Consider the following 23,748-nt stretch of genomic DNA (forward strand, 5'->3'; position numbering starts at 1 on the left):
AGAAAGTGTGTTGATAAGACCATTAAAAGCCAGCTAGCAGAGTGATTAATGGAACAGAATTGCCTTTTGGTTCTTGGGATGAGCAGACAATTGCATCCCAACGGGATCACCAGAGATCTGAGCACAGAAGTCAGAAAAATCTGCATTTATTCTCACTGCCCTCCCAAAGAGCTCTCCTTCCAGCAAACACTGATAAGCTGAACTTCCCAGATCTACTGGGATTTTAGCGGGCAAGGTTCTTGGAAGAGGAAAAAAAGCAGAGCAGTGCGGGAATAGGATTGGTGGCATGCAGAGCTTGAAGAAAATATCTGAGGAGTTCCTTAAGCAGAAACCTGGATGTGGGGACAGCTCAGGTCCCAGCCCCTTCAAGAATTCCCTGCAGTCCTTGGGAATGCCTGCAATGCAAGCCCCATGGCCAGGCTGGGAGGTCACATCTCAGCACAAATGTTTTCTGTCCCTGCAAGGCAGAGTGCTGCGAGCAGCTTTAAGCTCATAGCCAGGAGCAAATGGAGGGGCTTTCAAGCACCAGAAATACCCAACGATTAACTCAGCAGTGACTGAAATAAAAGAAGCGTCATGCATGGAGGAATATTTGGCACGTTTCCAGGTCTTAGCAAATACAAAACCCCATCAGTCTAAAGAAGCATTAGGAGTTTATGATGTGGAAATAACTGGCTGGTGTGTGACGCATTTCCAGCTTATGGTGAGCCATCCATTAGAAGGAAATGTTTTAGGCATTCTGGAGCTGGACTCAACCTCCCTGCTACAGGCCAAATGCCGTGGACATGAGGCAAGTGTTTCAGAAACAGAATATGCTGCCATGTGCAGAGAGAGAAGAGATCAGGGAACATTAGGCATAATTACTTCTCAGCTGTTTAGTGCTCAGATGAGGTGATGGGGAAAAGTCTTCTGTAGCAGTTGAGTTCAGGCAGTTCTGTCTGCTGTGGTGATACCTTTGCTGGCGTCCTCTCACTCTGAGGCACCCTCTGGATGCACAGAAACCTTTTACAGTTTGACCATTTGACTTGAAGAAAGTGCTCAGAGTAAAAGGGGATCTGCAGAAATGGCAGGAGTGAGTGAACTGTTCTCAGTGCATCTATTTTAGCAGTAAGGAAAAAAAAAAGGGTGGCTTGGTGGCTTAGTCATGTGCAGCAATCAAGGTCAGCATGACCTTGGGTTTGAGTAGCAGCACTCCATCCTCTCCAGTGGAGTCAGGGAATGCAGAGCATTCCATGGACACCACCAGGTTTTACAAATATCTTCACAATCAGGAAAAATCCTTGCTTTACCAAGGAGCAAACTGAAACACAAGGAAATGCCAGAGAATCCAACAGCACATCCAGCAGTGACAGACCATGGTTGGTTGCCAGTCTGTCTCTGCAGCTGCATTCTCCTTGGGAGTAAGCTGGGGGAAAGTATCAGTCTGTCACTGACAAAAGAGGACAATGAATCCTTCATCAGAGTAACTCCAAATGGTATTCACAAGCCTTACAGCAATTTCCTTAATGGGCACTTTCTGAAGAGTGTTTCTCTAGAGAACTTCCTCATTGGAAGAAAATCTCAGGTAGTTTCAGGGGCAAGTCACTTCCTGCCATAACCTTCCTTCCTTCCTGGGGGTGCAGGAGCTGCCCCAAGGTGTCTGCATCCTTTATGGTGGCAGCAGACTCAGCAGTGAATCTCTGACTCCAAGAAATGCTGCCTTTCATACAGAGAATACAAGACAATGGGAGCCAAAACCCAACTCAGTCAAGCTGAAAAATGGGCCTGTATCTAATTTTTTTCCTTCTTTTAAACACTAATTTTCTGTCCTCTGGGTCTTTTTAATTCTTCTCTCTGCTATTTTTGTCAAAGACAAGATTTGTGCTTTTTATTTGACACAGTCTTTTCAGTTCCTCTGGGAAAAAAAAATAAAAAAAGGGAGAAGATGTGGATATATCAGTGCCAGCTACAAAGGACTACAGGGAAGATTTCTCTGCAGGAGAAGCTCTGTTAGGTGTCACATAGCACCAGAGGAAGGGAGGTTTGGTCCAAACTCTTTACCTGTGGACAGCATTTTTAACACTGTGATATTAAGAACCTTCCCAGAAGAAAATGTTCACTCTTCTCTCCTGGAGTGCCAGGACTTCTCAAATGCATGTAGGATCTGCACACTCACACTTGTTTCCATTTCAGACAATACCACCTGGTCACAGTGCACTTGCTCTTTATGGCCTTTATGAAAGAAAATGCCCAGACATTTTCAGGAACAGAGTCCCTTTTGCTTCCTGACTTGAATATCCTAGTAAATTTATGGGCTTCGCAAGAACCTTCATGCTCAGAAGGCAGGGTCTGTTGCAGGAGGAGTTTTAATACCAAATCACAGAACGTCTTCAGTTGGAGGGGACCCACAAGGATCATTGAGTCCAACTTCTGGCCCTGCACAGGACACCCCAAGAACCACATCTTGTGCCTGAGAGCCTTGTCCAAATGCTCTTGGAGGTCTGGAAGCCTTGGGCTGTGACCACTTTGCTGGGGAGCCTGTTCAGTGCCTGACCTGCCTGTTCAGTGCCTGACCACCCTCTGGGTGAAGAATGTTTTCCTGAACCTCCCCTGACACAGCTCCAGCCATTTCCTAGGGCCCTACTGCTGCTCACCACAGAGAAGGGATCAGTGCCTGCCCCTCCTCTTCCCTCAGAAAGGGGAAACTGAGGTGAACAATTCCTTGACTGGCAATGTTGCTGCTCCCATCACTCCTCTGAAAATGTGCCAAGAGGCACTTTCATGGGCAACATGACATCTTAGCCATGCTTTACATGAGATAAAGAGACATCTACCTTGTGCCAGTAGAAGGAGAACATTTCCCCATGAGAATGGTGTCATTCTGCTGACAAGCATCACTGTGGCACGGAGCTGTGGCATTTTCCAACAGAAATGAGCAAGCCTAGCTAAAATACCAGGGCAGCCTCATGACCTGTGATGGTCCAGCACAGCCCTGACCTGGCTCTCACATCCCTCCCTGTGCCTGGGTGTGATCAGCAGGAGGCCAGAGCTGGGCTAGCGCAGCCCTGCAGGGCTGGGGCAAGAGGAGCTGCTGGCTGTCTGCAGGAGCTGTGCCTGAGCCCTGTGAGCACTGCCTCTGAGCAGCACTGCAGCAGAGCAGCAGCCCTGCCTGCAGCAATCCTCTCTGCACCTGGGGATGCCACAGCCCTGCCAGGATGTGGCTGGGTTCAGTGCTGCTCCCCGAGCACAGCAGCAAGAGCTGGGGTCACCTACTGGGGGGCTGAGGAGGAAACAGGGAGAAGAACTGCCCATGCTGAGCTGATGCCTGCCTGCTCCTCCTCCTGCTGTTTCCTGGGAGCTGAGGATCAGACCAGTTCTATTTTCAGGATTTAGATAAAAGTTTCAGTTGCAGGTCATGACTCCCTCAGTTACAAGGGATTCTGACCATTTTTCCTGCGGGGTGGGAACAAGAGAGCAGCTGCTCTGCTGTGCTTGCCAAGCTCTGTCCTGCCTGGCTGGAGTGCCCAGCTCAGGGGAAGCTGCTTCCTTCATCCAGAGGCCATAAAGATGCTGACACCCACAAACGTGCACACCAGGGAAATTCATGCATGGTCTCCCAGAGCTGGCCTTCAGTACATATTGTCTGTGCTCCTGCTGGTGCTAAGTCTCTTCCCTGTGCCCTCCTCAGACACTGCCTTGCAAGGCACAGGATTGCACAGAATCACTGCAAAACTGGAGATCTCCTGACAGGAGCAGAAAAACAGAGGGCTGGGAGAAGGTTCTGCACCACTGAGCCAAATTCCTGCAGTCACAGGCCATCATTCCATAAGATCCCCTTCATCCAGCAGTGAAGCTGTTATCATAAAACTGGTTTTACCTGGTTTACAGTTTACTTTCTTTACTTCCACCTCTTTGTCAAGAGGACTAATTTAATGCCTCATTCTTCTGATGGCTGGAAATCTTCCCAAAATTTCCAGCTTTCTACCCATTTGTTCTTGTGTCAGTGCTGTTCTTGAGTCGAAATAGCTCTTCCCACCCTCCAGTGTTAGCCCTCCTCCCAGCTGCATTTGTAGACAGCAGACACCTCTCAAAGCCATAGAAAGGAAAGGCTGCATTTGCTGCACTTCTCTGCAGCTATTTCTTGTTTTGATAGACCTTTTCTGAGTTCCTGTGCCAGGACTGACTGCCTGGTGCTCCAGGTAAGGTCTCATCAAGCCCTGGAGCAGGGGTGTTCACTCTGGATGTCTGATGCATCATCACAGACTCACAAAGTCTCTTGGGGCATGCCAGAACATCTGACTTAACTTTTTTCTCTATCATTTTGAAAGGATAAGCCCCATTTCACAGAAATAGTTCCTGTCAGGATTCTCTCAGTGCCCAGCATTGCCCTTCACACGATCACATCCTTCTTCACTCTCCCATCTGTCCTGCTGCAGCCTTCAAGTCTATCCCATTTTTTGAATAGTTTTCTGAACTTCCACTATTGTGCTTATCCACCCGAATTTCACCTCAGCCACAAATTTTGAAGCATCTCCTTTTGTGCCAAGAAAATTAGAATCATAAATGCAACCAAACACTCCCACCAACCCTAAAGGGACACCAGGTTCACCACTACACCCAAACTTTCCCAAAATGTACTCTCTGTAGTTGTCCAGACATTTCCTACACAATTCCACTAATCCCTGTTTTCTGCAGTTTGACTAATCCTGTCACCATGTCAAATACACTGTAAAAGTCCAGAGAGATTAGATCTACTGCACTGCTTTGTTAGGAAAATCAATTATCCTATCAAATAAAATCATCAAATGCATCTGACACAACATTGCTTTGGTAAAGCTTTGCTGCATTTTTTCTTTCAAAAAGAAGTCCTTTTGCCTCCTGAAGCTTTGTATAACTTTGAGGTCAGACAAACCAGCCTTTAGTCACAGAGATCATATTTTTCCTTTAAAAATATACTAAGGGAGTACTACACAAAGGGGTGACAGGAACAGTGACAAAGGGTGACAGGAACAGTGCCCCATCTGGAGCCACATTCCATACAAATTGGCTCTAGCAAAGCCACCAAAGCAGAACAGCACCTAACCTCTATTACCAGCCTTTCTACCTTCTTTTTAAAAATGTTTGAGATTTTTTACATTATTTAATTCAAAAGAGGTTGGAAATCATGCTTTTACCGTGTCAAAGTACAGACTCATGGGTTTAGAAGTCAAGCAGACCAAGTTCCAGAAAAATAATGTAAGACCTGGATTTTCACAAGACCTGTGAGAAACAAAATGCTGAATCTTTTCCTGTGGTAGTGAGAAAAATCTCTTCTTTAAAAAAGGCCAGAGAATTTGAAAGTGCACAGAAGCAGGTGATTAGAAATTAAAATAAAATTGTGACTATTACTGTGTTTTGTTTGGGTTTGATCCAAAGGCTTCTGGATGGTGCAGGTAATGGGCTATTAGATGTTCACATCCTCCTGGCTGGAGATCTAATTGTTAAGCTTTTCCATATCCTTTGATCACCCATGAAAAAGGACCTGGGTTTGGGGACCTGGTGGGCTCCTATGTGTAAATTTATGTCACCAACTTATATTAACAAAATTTTAACATATTAACATATTTTGTCTCCCTGTTTCCCCTGCTCCCTTCATCCTCCCCACTGAGGACCTCTGTGCTCTTGCCTCAGCCAGGGCAGCTTTTTTATTTTTCTCCCTGAAACGTGATTTTCATGATGTCCCTCCCCCTCAGGATGGCCAGATGTGATTGCAGTGCCAGCTTTTCATGGCTCTGGTGTGTGAGGAAGCCCTAAGGAGATCACCAGCCCACAGACCTGCAGTTTATGTGAAGAAGGGGGCAGAGAAGGGTGGAAGGCAATGAGCTGGAGGGGTTTCAGAGCCAGAAATGCTGTGGGTTTTGCAGGTCATACCACATCTTTATGATCCTTTTTCATGTCCTCATGGCTGAGAAAGAGTCTATCATTCATTGCTTGCTCCTCTACTGCTCCTTTCCTCAGCACAGCCCTCGGCCAGGGCTCTGCATTCCCTCCTCCTCAGTTTCAGTACCCACTGAGAGCTCTCCAAGCCAGACTGTGCAGGTCTGCAGTGAGGTATTTTTGCTAACTGTTTGTACAACACACACACAATAAAGATGGCCAGTTAATGAAAATTAAGAAGAATGAGGACATTTTGCTTGAGCTGTTCTAGGACCATCTTAAACAGCCTTGCATGGGTAATTTACCTCGTACTGCTATTAGAAAAAAGTAAAATGGCCAGTGACTGGAATTAGAAAGGAAAGTAATGAAATTCAAACATGATTATTATCAAAGACAGGCTCTAATAGGCTACCAGAACCCAGCTGAAAGTTCAGACAAATTTGAACTTAGTGGGAAAAAAAACCACTTAATTTTCTGTTTTACAAAACAGTTTTATGAACCTAATAAGGAAATTTTAGCAAATCTGATTGTGCAAGGAAAAAACTCTTGTTATAAATAATCAAACTCAGAAATTGGATGCCAGCAAAGAGGAAATTTCCTTCTCATTTATATTCTTGTTAAACCACTGAAATCAGAAGAGCTTCAGGAAAATTTAAGACTTCCTTTGTAAAGATATATTGCTTGACAGTAACAGGGCTCATACATTTAGATGGCTCTCCCATCATACTCAAAAATTATTGACTGTTATTATTTAATGGATAAAAGATCTCTGGGGAAAAATCCAATATCAGGATTGAAGTTTTTCAAAACAAAATGCATTTGTATATCTGGAGATAGGAGTTAGAGCAGACAGCACTACTTATACAGTAGAGAATATAACATATGTATCATGCCACGTACATAAATGCAGAATCTTGATCCTCTATGTCATTAGAAATAGCTATACTAAAAATTAATGGCAGGAAATTTCTTCACATCAGATATTCCAAGGAATATTCTAATGACTAAAATATTGAGAGTTACTGAAATAAAGCACATAAATAATACCAAGCACACAATGTCTTTTTGTTCAGTGGCTGCACTGCTCTTGACACAATAGAGCAGTCCCTGGAAAAGAACCCTGAAATGACTGAGCTGGCCAAAGCAATTAACACACACAGAGTTGTTTTCCCTGCAAGAGAGAGGACAGAAAAAGCACATCTGCTTTTGCACCCAGACGTGTATTCCTCGCTGTGGTGTGTGGGACAGGCATCACTTGCAATCACTGCAGTGCCACTGGGTTCCTGCTTGGCTCCACACCAATGCTCCTTCATGCTATCCTGCACTCAGCCATGCCAAACTCTGCCTGACACTGGCACAGGTGGAGCCTCTCCATCCACTGCCCAGGAGCTGCTCTGTGTTTACACAAGTAGAGATGAGAGATTAATCATGTCACCACTTCTTTACCCTTTTGATAGGTGTAATTTGGATTCCTTCTGTCTTAAAATCCTATCCTAACAAATGCTGAAGTGTCTCTGACCTCAAATATGAATGCAGCCCCCATTTTGGTTCTGCCCTGAGTTTTCTAACAGAGACAAGAGAGCAGCAGTGATGACAGCACAAATATTGCCCACACAACCACAAATACTGCCCACAAGGATCCTGCTCTGCCTCCAAAACAGGCCAGTGGCTCCTGTTTGGAACTGTCTCACACAGATATTTCAAATCCTGCAGGCTCAGTGAAGGCAGGAGCCTGTCACTGGTGAAGGGCACTGAGCCTCTCATACCCCACAATCTGGGGAAGTTCCAGGGCTCTCTTTCCTGGGAAAGGCTGTGCCAGGCTCAGGAGGGAAGCCTGGGAAAACAAATCCCCATCACAGGGTGCTTCACACTCCAGGGCCCTCCCTGGCTGCAAGGACAGAGGGAGCCAGGCCCCCAGACCAGGGAGCATCTTTCACACTTGACAGGAGCCTGCCACAGCCTCCACAGCTCCAGAGACCTCCCTGCTCACAAGGGCTTCCCAACCCTTCACATCCCACTAAACCTGATCAGAGCAGAGGTTCTGTCTCAGACCAGGAAGGACAGAGGTTCTTTGCTGGTTTGGTGGATTCACTCAAGTTGGGTTTGGGGAGACTTCTGAGGATCTGTTATTCACCTCTACTCTGCAAATAGCACAATCTGTCTGGAGGGTCAGGCAGGCTCTCCAAGGAGTGGCCTTGGCTTTCCTGAGGGATTACACTGGAGCTGGCTGCTGGGGGTGAGCCCTGCTCAAGCCCACCAGCCTGGCAGGGGTTAAAGATCCAGCTGGGACTACCAGGAGAGCAAGAAAGAGCCAGTGAGCATCGAGGCAAGAAGGGGGGAGCTGTTTTAGTCATCTGTGCAAAAATAATAGCAACTCTGAGGGGAAAAAAATCCAGGTAAATAGACATGGTGTGTGAGATAAACGAGACCCTGGGGATGTTTGTTCCTGCACGACCAGATCCATCATGCCTCCCCCAAAGGATATTGCATTTCCAGGGACTGGGGTTTTTTACTCCTTTACTGCACCAAGAGGCATTTGAAATCTGGGCAGGGAAATCAAGTGAAGGAAAGCATCCTTCCTGCAGTGGCTGTGGCTGGGAGGAGAGGGGATGAGAGGAGTGAGCCAAGGGTTAGAGAAGCTGGGTGTGCCTGTGTGTGTGTGAGGCACATCAGAGTGCCTTTATCCTCAAACAGAGGCAGCAAATGCATCCCTGATCCTGTAACATCCTGGTCACAGTGCAGCTGGGACATTAATTAGAAGCACAGACTTCCTGGGACTGCTTTCCCAGGTCTGTTCTGTTCCCACCATTGACACATCACTGGTTCCTGAGGTGTGAGGCTCCAGCTGGGAGCTGCTGCCAGAGGGGTTTGGGTATTGTTGGAGAAATTCTCATGCAGTGAGGATATGGCCCCTCATCCCAGTAGGGATGAACTCCACAGCTTGCAATGCATCTTCTGTGCCTCTCTCAGAGGCCAAATTTCGAGTCAAGGTTACTTCTAAGACTCCGAAAATAGAGCAAGTGCAGACAGAAAAACTTAAATAATCTTCTTAAAACTTCTCAGAGGAAAGAAAAGGTCAGATTACAGGGGTATCTGTCAACAATTTTTTCCTTTTTTGTTGTTGTTGTTTTAAAAACTCACGGAAGTTGAGAAATAATAAAAGATTACTTCAATATCCATAATGAGTATAAAATCATTTCAAGCAGATGTAAACAAATACCATTAGGTAATTAAAACCAGAATAAGTGACTGGCTAAATTCCTCTAGAGTCCACTTCAGCTTTTGATGATACATTGATATTTTTGCATATTCAGAACTGAAAAATTCATTAGAGAGGATGGAAAAAAGAAATTAGTTTTATCAATGAAAAAATGTGTGTTTATGCCAGAGGAGTATCCCTGTAGCTTGTCTTGAAAGCAAAGATTTATCATTTTGCCTATTTCCTCTTGGAAAGCCTCTGCTTAGTTTCCAAATACCTTTTTTCCCCAACTAATTTATTCGTAAGCACATCCTGTGTCCTCAGCTGCTGTGGTGATGGGAAAGAGGTGGCAGGTTTGTACAGGCACTGTAAGATTTTCTTTATGGGGAAGAAATAACTTTGTACAAAACCTATATATATGTGGAGACGTATGTTTAGGACCAAATGTTATCCTCAGAGGTATAAATCCCAAACAACTCTGTTTCAGTAAGTATAATCAAACCCCTCTGGTCACTCTGCAGGAAAATTGAGAAGAGATTTTAAGCTTTGGTGAATATTTGGTGTTCACAACCATAAATCCTGTGCTGGTGGATTTATGTGCCACTCTAGGCACCTGCTGCAGAATATAGATCAGGAAAATTAAAAAGTGGCATCTTGTGTGAGGTTTCTGCTGTCCCTACCAGCAGGCATTTTCTCCAAACAGGCTGGGCTTTGAATCCAGCCCAGGCAATGTTCCTCCTGCCCCCTGGCTGCTGTGAAGCTGCCACCAAACCCCTCCTTCACCCTACAAACAACCCTGCACTCCCACAGGGTCTCCCATGAGAGTCTGTGGTGTTGTCAGGCAGAAGAGCCAGAGGACACCAGGCACTGTGCCTTCATGAGTGGCTGTGTGTGGTCACAGCACCAAACACCCTGTACAAGAGGGAGGCTTCTCAGGCAGTTTTAGGCCCTTTCTCTTCTGAATTTAAAGTTCATCAGCAAGACAGCAACAATATAAACTTAGCAACACAGAATTTCAGTCATCCTGTCCCAGTTCGCAGGCTCACAAAGGAATTTATAAAGGCAGAGGATTATTCTTAGTTTACAAGCAGGGAAACTGAGGCACGGTGCTACAAAACAGCCTCTCCACAGTCCTGCTCCTGGCCTGGGCTTTTAGCTGTCTGCTTCTGTTATTGCTTCACTGAAAACTCCCTCACTGGGGCATGGTAGAACCCCCTTCCCTCCCCCTCAGCACACTCCCTCCACTACTGGATCTTTCCCACTTGATCTTCCACTCCTGGAGTGCAGAGCTCAGTACACAGCACCAAATCATCAAAGAAACCCAGAGAGGCATCTCACTGATGCAAAGGACCTTTCAAAAGGGAGAGCACAGAAATAGAAGCATGAGCTTCATCAGACAAGTGACTATTCCACCAAAGCAAGGCAGAGGCAGCTGAGTGAAGAATAAAAGGAAGAACAGATTAAAGGAGATAGTTGAATCCTGAAGAAAGGAGAGTTCTGCATGGTAGATGATTTGCAGGGGGTGGCAAGAAAGGCAAAGGAATTATCTAGCAATATTTTTCTAAAATTGCTGGAGAAGTAATATTAAGACAGGAATAGGAAAGTGTGGACAGAAAAAGCAATCCAGAGTTGGAGAAACAGCCAGGCACTGTGTGTTAAATCAGAGAGCATCTAAGTGGCCAATTTGGTGTTTCTGTGAAAGGTGAATGGCACAATGCTTTATCTGCCACAAAGCTGGGAAATCACAGCAGTGTCGATTGGAGCAGTGCTTCAGGAAATTATTGAACAAGAGAGAAACAAGCTCTGATCATGGCATTCCAGGAGAGGAGTAAATCCACAGAATTGCACACAGGGCTTAGGCCAACGTGACCTGCAAATGTCTGAGCACTAATCCATTGCTTAACAAATGGGAAAGCAGCAGGCAGCGATTGCTGCTCAGCAGAACTGCTCAGAGCAGGAACCATCTCTGCCCAAGAGTCTCACACAATATCGGGCTGAGAAAGCACTGCTACTGAGAACCAGGCTGAGCAGAGTAAAACTGCTGAAGTGTGAAATCCTGTTGGAATTACTCAACAATCACACTGGAGACTGGCCCCAGCAGCTGGGTGTGCATCCTCAGATACATATTTTACCAGCTTTAAGCAGGAAACATTCCCTGGGCCCAGCAAGCAGCATTGTGTAAGCAGCCTGTTTTGTTGGGTTCTGGTTTGTTGCTGTTCAAACTTACAGTCAATCCTCAGTGATTTGCTGAAGAGGATTGGGCACACTAGAAATCATTTAATTGCATCATCTCTACCAAAAGAATTCAATAGTTTACACCACCCATTGTTGTGAAAGATGATCAGTGAGCCTGGATTTCCCTTGCAGGCAATCACAAAGGATGCCTGACCTGTATCTCTGTGGAAAGCGTAATAAAGTCAGTGGTGTGGCCTCTGTTTGCACCAGCAGAAGCAGTCTAAAGAGGAAAAAAGGTTTATTCTGGTGTCTTTGCTGATAACTGTCATAGATATGTTCCAACTCTGCTGCTCCTCAGTACCTCAGGACTAGATGCTGTTGCAGCATATGAAAGCTTTGATGTTTCTGAAAATTAGCTCTGCATTAAGATATATTTGCTCCAGGTAACATCCCAGCTGGCAAATATTAAATAATTGGCACATCTAGAAGTGCAGGAAAACTGTAAGCTCTCAAAGATGGAGTGGAAAGTTAGGGTTAACCAGCCTTTATTCTTGCCAGCAACTCTACGTGCTCTGTTCCCCACGTGCCCCTGTGAAGTTTGAAATGCAGCAGATGTTTGATCCTGATCTATCAGCCTCCATATAAATGAAGGTGGAATTAGTGAAGAAGGAGGCAGAGTAATGTTTGCCAGAGAAGAGCAAGAAGATTTCTGACACCTGGGCAACTTAATGGTGGCAGATGGCAAAAGCTGAAGGCAAAGAGAGGGAGAGATGTGCACCAGCAGCTGGTGCACAAATGGGGAGTAGAGAGGCCTGCACTGACACTGCACAGGAAGAATTTAATACCAGCAGTTCTGTAAGAATGATAGTGTGAATATACAAAGAGGAGCCTGTGTTTTAGTTCAGACAACTATCGTTGAAAGTACCCGATGGATTGTCAGCCAAGGAGATTTTCACAGCAAGAAGCCATCTATTTGCATCAAACACTGTCAGTCTGCAAAACAGCAGCTTCTGGGTCATTTAACCACACTCCAGATGTAGTTATTTTCTCTTAGGCAAGCAGCTCAAAAAGAGCTGTGCAGGAAAAAGGCAGAGCTGGATATAAAGGGGGACAATCAAGCAGCATGTGGAAGCGATTAGCCAGTGACTGTGATGTAACTCAGTTAAATGAACACTTGGGTGTCCTGTGGTTCTCAGCATGAGACTGCAAGACTCTGGTCAAACACGGGCTGCATTCACACAGGTGCTGCCTGTTCTGCTACAGGGAAAAGAAGGGAAACCAGGTAGAGCTGTAAATCTGGGGAGTGACATCAACAAGGTTTCTTGATATTTTTTTCATTTAAATGATGGAGGTGAGATTAATATTTGTTCCCAAGATAATTGTTAGGAATTTATCTTCCCCCACACTGGACTCATCCTTTCTGGGGAATAGCTGCCCTCTGCAAAAAAATTCAGGTCTGAGTTCAGGCTCCACAACAACCAAGAGTATCTAGATGTGCATGACAGAATTCAGCCCTTTCTGGAGGATCCTTTTTCCTGCTAGACTGATTTCAGTGACACTGTGATTATACATCCTGAACACAGCCTGTTACCTGTCGAGCACACCACACCTGCAGCCCTGCCAGGCTAATGCTGCACTGAACACTGACACTCTACAGAGACACCCAGCGTGGAAGAGCCATCAGCAGATCATTCCTGCAATTCCTTTAATACACAACTCACACCAAGTATCTATGGATTAGTGAGGCTGCCTGCTGCTGTTTCAAAAAGACTCAGCAAGTGGGTAGAAGGAATGCTGTCTGATAGGTATGCAGCTTCAAAATATACTCATACTGTTCCTAGAGAATTTGTGACCACAGGAGGAGAAAATGTTGTTGTTTGTGCAACCTGAAGCTTTAATTGTATCATGTCCATTCTTTTGCAAGTAGAAATGTGTATTTGTAACTGATAGTTACACTTTCTAGTTACATATCTATAAAATTCCTGTTATTATGAGGATGACTCATAAAGAAATGATGCATTAGTTTCTCTGTTCATTATATTATTTGGCATACTTGAGCATGCAAACTGCAAACCTCATAAATCCCTCCTGTCCTTCATCCTCCTTGGCCATTTTCTAAGAACTGGTCAGAAACTGACAAAGGCATTCTAAATTGTTGCACTCCTTTGCAAGCAAAGGGTTTTCTCAAATAGGGCCCACTGCTGTACAGCTGAGCAGCAATTTCCTCTCCTACAGAATAGGATTTTGCTGATGGAAGGCAGAGTGAAAGCACATGTGAGCCCTCTGCTTCCCTGGACAGTCCCACTTTACAACATTCATACAGGGCAGGAAGACAGGGAATTGGCATGCCTGAAAGTTCCTCACTCCACTGCTCCCTGTATCTTCTCTCCAGCAAGGAGCAGATTGGAGTGCCAGAAAAACACAGCAGCAGGAGAGCCAGGATAGGATAGGGAGTACAGCAGTCCCATCACTGGTGGCAGCTGCTGTTGCTGCTCAGTGATTAGAAAAAGCCTGAGGAAAGAGGGAGCATCATGGAATCTCTCCCTAAGACTGTCCATGTTAACAGATCAGCCCCAGAAGGTATTTCTGGTCATTCCCTGCCTATGCTGCACACCTTGAACAGTTTATTCCCCCCTTCAAATACCACCCAAGGTAAGAACCTCTCCTCTCCATCCAGTCACACAACTCACAGGCAGCTGTCACCCCCTGACTCCCAAGTCTGAGTGACTTTAACTTACTGGGAAGGACTGAGGCCTCTGGGATCACCCTGGCAGAGAGGTCCATGAAGGAGGGGGAGATGGGAGAGCTTTTTATGAATCTTCTCATACACAGCATACACAACTGGGAAATTGTGAACATGGGTGGCAACCACCAGCTACTTTAACCTGGCATTGAACATTCTTGTGTCCAGTTCAGCACTGAAATCTTTCACAAGATCATCAGCAAAGTCAGGACTCCTAGACCTGGGTATCTCCAACCAGAATCTTATGTCTCTTGAACTGCTGTGTCATCCCACTTATAAATTGATGGCACAGTGAGACCCTTACTGAAACAGAAATATATTCTTGCCACAATGAGAACTTTTCATTTCTTTTTCTGCCTTAAGGTGAATGAAGGGCACATGAAAGATGCAAGATAGGTGACACAAAAAAAAAAACCAACTTCTTTAAATTATTCAGAAAGCAAGTATTGTTCAGTCAGCCCTGCTATCCATCAGCATGTAGCTGCCCACCTTGAGATTCCTGCCTACAAAATTCAAAGTCCCCTTTGCTGCCACCAGTTCTGGGAGAAGTTTGATGTGCTAATAATACCCCACTGTAAAGTGAGAAACAAAACTGGAGCCTTGAGCCCTCTCCTCCAACCCACTGACTGTGTAAGGAGCAGTGGGTAAAGAGGGAAGGGAGGGTGTTCAAGAGCAGCAGCAAGTGCAGGCAAGGGGGAAGCAAAGAGACCAAAGGCAGCTCTGGTGGGAGCAGCACTGATTCAGAAGCAAACATCATGCTCACAGTCCCTCCAGATGTCCCCTCCTATGGCTGGCTTGCACCAGCAGCAAGCTTGCTGCCACTCATCGTTTCAGTGAAGACCAATGCAGGAGGAGGAGAGACCAGTGGCCCATGCTATGCACAAACACTGACTTGCTGTTTGGTAAAGCAAATCTTGCATTAGTGCTATCCTAACCCTTTCTTTCCCAGGGTCTGAGGCAGCCATAGCTGGGGTTTCACTGTGATCTGCTTTCCTTCTTAATCTCTCCCAACACCATTCATTTCTGAGCTGGCTCCTGAATGGTGTTTTCATTTAGAGCAAAGGGCTGTGAACCAAGTGATACTAAAAAAACAGGCAGGAGTGGAACAAGCAATGAAAGAACCAACTCCTCACTTTCTCTGTCCCAGCCTGCCTTGGCTCTAGGGTGCCTGTCCAGTCCTTCAGCCCATGTGTGCCATTGCTGCTGGCAGAGACCCCTCTGTGCTGGTGGCTCTTACTTTTGTCCACTGGGGACCATACGGGGATCAGCAACACCAGTGGTAGCAGATGTTAACAAGCCTTTCTGCATCTTGGGCTGGGCTGGTCATTAACTGACCACCAAAAAGAAAGAGGCTCCAAGATCTCCTCAGGGCACAAATATCTCTGAGCTGGGCTTGGTGATTAACACAGCTTTACTGAAAACAGCAGTGTCCTGTAGCCTCTCTCACCAGCTCTCTTCAAATTCTGTGCTTTGGTCTCATTTCTTCTGCCCACCATCATCCCAGGTGCTGCTTACTTGGAAGTTCAGACAATCTACAAACAGTATTTTGCCTTTTGAGAAGCGCAGTGTACATCTGTGTCTTCTGTGCACACAAAGCACAGCACGGTCCCTTCATGCCCCTCTTTCTCTTAATGCCACAGCTGCCTCACAGAGTTTTGAGAACTTTCAGCTTCCAATCTCTACTTCCACCAAGTCCTGCGCCAGCCTCAGCTTGCGGCGGGGGCGGATGCTGCCGGCTCCGCTCGCTGCTCGCATCAGCCGGGAGAGCCACGGCACCTTACATTCCCGGGAGGGATTCTCTCTTTACTCTCAAAACAATGTGTGAAAGCCTGCTCTGCAGAAACAGTAGCCTCAGTAAGTTCAAGGATGACTGAAGCCGTTTCCTCTCCCAGGGAGGTTTAAGAACTACGGAGGGATGAATGGAGTTAGACCTATCGCTGCGTTCCTAGCAGCCATCCTATTACAGCCCTGAATAAAAGCAGGAATGGCATGTCTAGCCTAGGTTAATAAACCCTACGGAGTGCATGCCTAAAAGCACTACGAAACAGCCTTAAGTCAGCTGGAGAAAACTAATTTCAAGCATGGCTGTCTAGTGTTCCTGTCATTCCTATTATCCTCCCAAACTATTTCGGACATTTTGAGCAGCGAGCACTAAGCGATGAGTTAGCAGGGGTTGTGGCATTAATGGTCCGAAAAGGCTCCAGCACCGGGAGGGAACGATGACAGCGCTCCACAACCGGTGGCGGTTCGGAGGATTCCGCTGGATCTCTGCCTGTCAATAAGCGGGATTCGCCTGGGAGGAAGATGTGACAGCTCTCGGAGGTAGGATTTGCATGGCAAACAAAGGGAGCTGCTGCTGCCCGCTGCCCGTGCCCGGCTCGGCCAGGTGCGGCGGCAGCGCTGGGGAGGGGTCGCTGCCCGGGGGAGAGCCGGGCGTGGAAATGCTGTGGATAGTCCTGTGTTTTATGGCTGGAATGCCTCCAGGACAAAGCGGCTCAAGCCCCGCTGCCTGCTGAGTGTGCGTTCCACGTTGTTCTTCCCGCGGAGTAAAATGCATAGAGGTCATGCGAGAAAACACTTCACTCCTTTTCTTCTACCAGCTGTTTCTGAGGTGGGAGAAGGGAGAGGGGAAAGCTGCCCTGAAATGAAAGGGGAAGAGGAAAGCTAGGGAGCCTGTAAGATGAGGGAGACCTGCTATTAATGTGTAAAATATGTGTGGAGTGCCACCGATGTCGTTTGAAAGGGGGAAAACATTCGCGGGGGAAGGTGGTGGGAGGAATTTTCCGGGTGAGGGACTCCTTAGGTTATAACCTATTGCAAAAGAAGGCGTGATGTGTCCATCCATTTTGCATAATCAAAGCTTGCTCTGCACTGTTGGCACTGTTTCGCTGGACGAGAAATGTAGTTTCAGAGAGAAAAAGGCACGATTTCCTCCCGTGACACTGCCAGCCCCCTGACACCCTCCTCCCCCCGAGAAACCAGTGGGGAAGGATGAACACAGCCTTTAGTGGATGCTGAAGGGGCTGAGAGCAAGGGCTGAGGGGGAGAATGAACACTCAGTAGGATAACAGGAAGGCTTCCCCTGGAAAAAAATCTTGTTTCTTCCCAGCCAGAAGTCCAAGAGGTGATAGGCAAAGTTAAAAGCTTCATGTACTTTTTAATGATGTGTCAGTTTAGCATCACTAGAAAAGAAAATGTCCAAACATCAGTGTCAGGTCTGCACGGCCAGACAGGGCAGTGGGGTCTGCTCAGGGTCCTGGGCAGGGCCGGCTGTGAGTTCATGGTTTTGTGTGTGTGACCCTCACCAGGATGAGCAGCAGGGACATAATGAATGAAAATCATATTTCCATGCATATGCAGAGCCCTCATCATTCGGTGTGTTTGATCTGAGCGTGATGTTCCCTGGGCTGATGAATTGTTTCAACTTATTCATTAAAGTTTCATTTCCAAACAACAGAGGGACTTCAGAGTGAGTGGTATTTAGTAACAATAAAATGTTCTGCTTGTGGAAATGCTTCTCACAGGACCCATTAAAAATGCACGTAAAGAAGCTGAGAGTCACATCTTGCAGCAAGAGGTATGGAGTCACTTGCTGTGCTAAATTTTCAAATTAAGGTTATGATACCATTTTAAATCTACTTTAATGTGGGTGTCACTAAGGATACTTTACAACACTGTTGCAAAAAAACTCAGAGCTTCAAGAATTCTGTTAGACTGATTGTTTTCATTAAATCTTCATCAGAAAAAGAATTCCTATATAGCTGAGACTTACCAAGTAATTTGAATTTACTTATCCTAACTAATGTTCTCTTTAAGGAGAACCTCGGTCTGTTATATTGTGTTGTAAATAGGTCGTGATATAATTCTTTTTAAAACAAAACACCAATGACAATTTAACAACAAAAGTGCTTTCAGTCTAAGTGAATACTGGTTGTGCCAAAAAGAAGCAATATTGGATCAGAAATTGGTAAGAATTCCTTTTAAGAAACATAAATATTCCCCATTTGATCCAAGCAAGAACTTTTCAGTTAACTGCATTACTTTGCATTGCAAATATGGGGGGAAATAATTTCAACCTGTGTTATGTACTCTACTGAGTACATAAAGATAACAGTGAAAACTTTCTTCCAAAGAAATTTTTGTAGCAGTTTGCAGTATGGATCAAAGAGTTATTACACAGAGATATAAAATCTGTGCCAGAAATGAACAATGCCTGTGGAAATCAAGTATATGATGTTTTTTCTTCTCCATCTCACTTTTGTCCAGAAGCTTAGACAATTTTTTAATTTTTTTTTTTTTACTGCAATGCCTCTCTGAGAGAAGGGTCTGGAGGGGTAAAACCATGAGGAGGTGGGAGACTGTGTTCAACCTGTGCCCAGACTTATCTGTGAGACTTGGGCAAATCCCTCAGCATCTCTGGGAAAAGGGCAGTGCAACAAGGCTAGGGTGGTAGTGATGCAATGGAAATACAGAGAGTGGTGCTCAGGCGATGAGGCTGAACACAGGGCTCCAGACAGGGCAAAATGCAAAGCCACACTGTGCAGCAGAAGGAGATCAATGTTTCAGGCATTTTCAACTGTAAAATATGACACAAGGCAAATCCTGTGATCTAAAACTAAATCTGCTCTCAATACTATCCCAGAACAATTTGGCCACTTGGAAAAACTTCTGCCAGGATCAAATAGCCATTCATCTGAGAGCCTGCCAGAAGTGACTCCAAATCTGCCATCATTCCATCAGTGGGCAGCAGATAGTGAAGCAAACCACATCAGACTGATTCTGTGTGCTGAGGAAGGATTTCCCTGCTTTCTTCAGAAGCTCAATGAGTATTTTTGCCATGAATCTCACTTGCCCCTTCTGTTATGAATTGCGTGTGGAGGTAATGCAATTTTCTAATTTATTTATTTGATATTATTTAGGGCTTTCTTCAGCAAACAACTTCTTGGCTTACAGATCTTTTGGGAATGGCAAATGTTTGCAAATTTATACTGTGTTGCTTGGTTCAGTCCTGTGGTGTTCCTTGATTAGCTGACTTGTGCAGCTAACAGGCAGAAAACGAATTGCAAATTTCACAACCAAGTGTTCTGTTTCATACTGGATTTCCATCACACTCAGTCAGGTTTAAAATTCATGTCTTGCAAGTATTCATACCAGCAACACATAAGCACTGAAGTGCTCCCACCAGACAGATGTGAGAGCCAGGTTAAACAGCTTTCAATTTCATATGAATATTCATGGAAAGTGTTTGGATTCCCGCAGCTCTGTTAAAATGAATAGTTGGCATCATCCATCGTGCACTGTATGGGCCATTCTCTCACAGCACTTGCCATGTCCCCATGGTCTCCCCAACTCTCCAGAGTAAGGCCACAGTGCCAGTGGAAACTGTTTGTGCAGCCAATTTAGAAGGAAAAAACACCATCATGGAAATTTCTAAATTTTCCACATTATAACCTCTCCTGTTGTGCCTGTCTTGCACATATTCTGTGACACGAAGGCAGCAGGGAGGACAGCAAGAGAGCATCAACAGTGAGGCAGTGAGTGCAGGAGAAAACACTGAAAGAGGGGAAAATAAGGGAGACTGGCAGAAGGAGGGATCAGTGGTGGCACATGGAGCAGGCACAGAGGAGGTAGGAATGGGAACAGCAGGAACACCTAAAATACAAGTACAATTTTTAACAGTGAATCTAGTGAATTTGGGTCATTAACCTCAAGGTCTATGGTCCTACCAGACTCAGCCCATGGCAAGCCCTGGTGATATTGCTCCCAATCCTTCCCTGTGCTCACCAAAATTGCCACCAAGAAAGGGGGTGACAGAGTTTACTTTTTGTCAGGCAGGAGACTGTTAACATGCCATGGAGATATGGAAGAGTTGTGAAAATGGCCGATGAGAAGAAAACTAACACTTGATATATGGTTTAAAAACAGTCAAAACCAGTTGGGTGAAGAATTTCTGTCAAATGTATTTCCTCACAGACACAAAAAAATTTCAGCTGTCAAAACACCAAGCTCTTTTACTCAGAAACAAATCAAGGGGAGAAGGTTATAAAACATGAATACATTTGCCTTTTGAGATATTTTTGCACTGTACTTATGTCATATAGGAGGAAACCTCATGTCTCCCACTGAGTGAGCTCTATTGTCCACGTACTTTATATAGAAAGTCTGTTGTGAGCTAAATCAACAGGGTTGCTAAGACTTCATAGAGGCAACCAGCAGTTACACCCCCATCAGATGGCCCCTTTTTACCTTTTCAATGATTTTAAAGTCCAATGATCCTAGATATCCTTTTTCATTCTAAAAATAGAAGTGGGACTAAATTGCAAGTGCTGTGAGTCACACAGTAGAGTCACTACAGGCAACACATGTGTATTCATATTCTGTCAGGGCACACGTAACACCAGACTGATACTGCCTGGGGAGAGTAAGAGAATGAGGAGAATTAGAGGAACTAAAATCTGAGCAAATACAGAGAACCTTTGCTAGGACAAAAATTGACTCAATGTAGTCTGGTATTAAATCCCCACTTGAAATTTCCCCTAGATACTGTTAAAACTCCTATTACATCTTCAGATACTTTTTGTTTCTTAATACAAATCTATCCTGCTACCCACAAATAATCTTCATCTCTGCTTGTGCCAAATGGGATGCCCCAGCCATTCACAGGTACCCAGGAATTTTGCCTGATTTCAGTGTTCCTCCCACTCTGTGCCATTGCATTGTCCTGAATCAACCACTGTCAGAAGGGGTTTTAAGACCAGAGGAGCCAACAGAATATTTGTCCACTGCCCTGCTTCCCTTCCAGAGGCTCAGAGTGAAGTTTCATCCCAAAGTGATTCATTTCTCCAAGGCTGCCATCCTGGTGGGACCCCTCCATCTGGCATTGTCCCTTTCTGCCTGTTTAGGTGTGATACCAAAGGAGGGACAAGATAATTGCCTGCCTTAAAGAAGTACTGCAGAAAACATCCCATATCCTTGGTAGGTTTTATTCGTGGGCAAGCTATTTTCCACCTCAGCAAAGTGGTGCTCCTCACTGACAGCCATTAGTTATTTGCAAATTTAGTTAGGCATTATAAATGTCAGGCTCCAGGGTGCATAAATAAAGTTTCAGAGTAGTAACCTGAAATAAGTCAAACTAGGAAGGGTGAGAAGATCTGGAGTATGGTCCCTTTGGGACCTACTACCACTTCTAATTAATATCTGGTACTTAAAGCATCAGAGCCCATGGTTAAATCAAAGTCAGAGGGAATAAAGGAATATTAAATCCTCCTGGAGACCCATGTCCAGGTGCTCCTCAGTGCAGCTGCCAAATACACTGCCTCCCTGACCTCAGTCAGGAGTGTATTGGCTTTTTTGGGGGGACAGCTCAGGGCACCCATCAGCCCAGGGCTGGCACTGCCCCTTGTTCTCTTGTTGCCTTCCCATTCCCATCTAGCCACCCACTGCTGCACCTTCCAGCCTCTCCTGCCCCTCCAGGCTCATGGAACCTCCTGGAAAATGTGCTTTTGTCTTGACTCATGAGGGAGTCCACTTGGGAGCCAACAAACTCCAGAGCTGGTGCAGGAAAAGCAGGAGAAGAGCAGAGCCGGGTGCAGGCACAGGGAGCAAGGAGCAGCCACAGTCCTGGCACAGCTGAACACCCCTAAATTGCTCTGCCCTAATGACCTGCACAAACAGGCTTCAGGCAGCCACAGGCTGACCACAGCAATGTGTTGCAGAGCCCAGGACTGGCTGGCTGAAGGGCAAAGAAGGACAGCAGTGTGTCTGCACTCACTGCTCTTTGATCCTCAGGGCTCATCTGGTTATTGATGAGCCATTTTTAAGATTATATATGGAATTCCAGAGCTGCTGTTGTGGTGATAGGGAAAGAATTGATTCAGCTGTGAAAACCTGTGGAGATGGTGTTTGGAGGGCTTTTGTGGTTTGGCAAAGTTTACTGCTCTGGAAAATAAGAGTTTTGGAAAGAGAGTCTGAGTGGAAAGTGTCACATTAACTAGGACATCTTTTTATTCCTTCAACAAAGAATATATAGTTCAAGGCTTAGGGAGCAATAACCCATGGAAGGAACAAAGGAAGTTCATTTGTAGCCATAGCCTTTTATTAACTGGAGAATATGCAAAAGAAAGGTCCCCTGACTCTTGAAAACCACTCTCAGTGATGCCTCAGGGTATATAAAAATTTCAGATAAATTCCTCCATTTTGTTTGCTTCCATATAGCAAGTTGATCTGGATGCCACTCTGCTCTTTAAAAGCTTTGCTGCTCTCCTAATTATTAATTTCATGAAACACATATTCCCCCATCTTGCTAAAAGCACCACGGTACAAACTCTGGATATGAAATATCCCAAGAAGTCCAAAGCAAGATCTCTTTTGGTTAAGATGATCCAGTATTTTGTGTGCAGCTGATTTGGAAGGATTTTGTCACAGGTAAACAAGCTTTGGGAAAAAATTGCTTTTATCTCTCCTTGCTTTCTGTTTTAGTCATATTTCAAGTGGATTAGTATAATCTTTCCTCGGCCAAACTCCACAGCCAGTCTATTCCATCATTGTTCTAATTTTATGAAAGGAAATGACTGAAAGCAATTAATTAAAAAACTCTTCAGAGATGCATATGTGGATGTGCTTTTTCTCTAAAAACTCAAAAAAAAACCCCCTCTGCATTTGAAAACAATTTAACTGGTGCATTAAGCATGATCAGGATGTCTTTGTTAGGTGCACCTACCTTTTGATATTTCCCCACATAAATATGCTCATTGTGTAGAGGTATCTGCAGTAGCAGCCCAGTCAGAGAGGAGCCCCTGTTAAAGCAGGCATGAGTTTCAGGTGGGTTTTAATTTTCTTTTTTCCTGTGTGATAAAGTTGATTGATTTCATGTGAGGAGTCTTTCCCTGCTGGGACCTGAGCTGTCAAAAGTCATCACTGAACCTGCAAAATTCTGTCATAACACCAGAAGCCCAAACTCTGCTCCAGAACCATCAGAGTTCAGGGAAAATCCCCAGTAATTGACAAGTGAGGTTTTCTCAGCAAACATATTCTGCCAGACTGAACCATTATTTTGTGCACACACAGGCACCCACCTGGGGCACAGTGCTAACACAAAGAGTAAACTCCGCTGACATGAGTGAATTCATCATCACTAAGGTGACACAAGTGGCTTCACACTAAAACCTTGGACTAGGCTATTCACAAACCCTTCAGATCCATCAAAAAGGCAAATTCCCACGTTGCAAAGTGTGTGGAATCAAATAAAACCTCTAAATTTCCTTGAATTCAGGGGGAGGGATAAGTCAGAGCTCTTGACCCCAAAGCTGTGCCTGCCCTTAGTGAAACATCTGAGCTGTGAATGCAGAAAAGTGCTGGCACCCAGGGCCAGTGCAGAGGCTCTCCTGGCAGGGCAGAAGAAGTTTCCTCTGCGGAGGTGCTCCTGCTCTCTGGTGAGTGTTCATCCTCAGAGCCAATGCAGCAGCCCTGCTCATCTGCAGGAGCTCTTCCCAAGGCAGTTTAAATATTCCTAGGGAGGTTCCTAGAAGATTTAACATACCCTGCTTCTTTCTTTGTGAAAATTTGAAGAAAAGGTATTTTTCTGCCCTTCTTTGCTTTTCTCTTCATTTATACCCTTTTCATCCTCCATTAAAACATGTTGTTTGTCTATGCTTTCCACTCTCCATTCTCTTCTCTCTATTTAAAACCCTCACACACCACAGCCTGCTGGTCACTAGCCAGGTATCCAGATGGTATT

At 45.2% G+C, this 23,748-nt stretch overlaps 1 protein-coding gene across 2 annotated transcripts in view; it reads left to right on the plus strand.

Annotated features, from left to right (window-relative positions):
* Window positions 1–23,748, plus strand: part of LOC120504418 (calcium-activated potassium channel subunit beta-2) — a 139,076-nt gene that overhangs the window by 27,475 nt on the left and 87,853 nt on the right. Inside the window, exon 1 of one of the 2 annotated variants that reach the window (XM_039713895.1) lies at window positions 15,806–16,334. The exons of the other annotated variant lie outside the window; for it this stretch is intronic. The gene's annotated coding sequence lies outside the window, so the exon portion shown is untranslated. Of the gene's footprint in view, window positions 1–15,805; window positions 16,335–23,748 lie in introns of those variants that run through there. 2 annotated transcript variants of the gene reach the window in all.

Source organism: Passer montanus, unplaced genomic scaffold (genome assembly GCF_014805655.1).
Source record: "Passer montanus isolate IOZ18808 unplaced genomic scaffold, ASM1480565v1 scaffold29, whole genome shotgun sequence".
NCBI lineage: Eukaryota > Metazoa > Chordata > Aves > Passeriformes > Passeridae > Passer > Passer montanus.